Source organism: Phaethon lepturus, unplaced genomic scaffold (assembly GCF_000687285.1).
Source record: "Phaethon lepturus isolate BGI_N335 unplaced genomic scaffold, ASM68728v1 scaffold7529, whole genome shotgun sequence".
Classification (NCBI taxonomy): domain Eukaryota; kingdom Metazoa; phylum Chordata; class Aves; order Phaethontiformes; family Phaethontidae; genus Phaethon; species Phaethon lepturus.
Genome location: NW_010565455.1, coordinates 18,179 through 18,809, shown reverse-complemented (window position 1 = coordinate 18,809; position 631 = coordinate 18,179).

The following is a 631-nucleotide window of genomic DNA, read 5'->3' as shown; positions in this document are numbered from 1 at the left end:
GCCTGAGAAGACACAGTCAGGGTGGGACCTGCCCTGGGGCTCCCAGTGCCCCCTCCTCCTGGCATGGCGTCAGCAGGGCACATGGGGACACCAGCTGGCAGTTAGGATGGGGACCTTTCTCTCCTCTTTGCGGAGTGATGCCCCACAGACCTGGCAGACTCCAGCAAGGTCAGCCTGCCCTGAAGCCGGCTTCTCCCCCTTCTCTGTCCGTGGTTTTAGGTCCTCACGCCCCCGCGAAGCAAGCTGGCATCTACCCCCTCCCAGGTGGGCTTTTTGCCAGGGTAATCTTCCCCCCGTGCTCAAAAGCTCGTGCCCAGGCGTCCCGCTAACCCCCTGAGGAATGCCCGACGGGCCTGGGAACAGGCAGCCCTTTCAGGCCCCAGTGCGTGGCTCTGCTGGCCTTGGCTGCCCAGGGGGGTTGCCTGGCCCTGCCCCAGCAAGGCTGCGTGGCTTGTGGGGCAGAGGAGTGATGTGCCAGGGCAGGTGGGCACAGTGCTGCTGTGCAACAGTGCCGGGGCTGAAGGAGTCTGGGGCGAGAGACTGTTTTTCTGCCAAACAGGGACCCCAACCCTGCCAGTAGGAAACCGGCGGGGACCCAGGAGGGCATGTAAAACTCACAGTGTCCATCTGC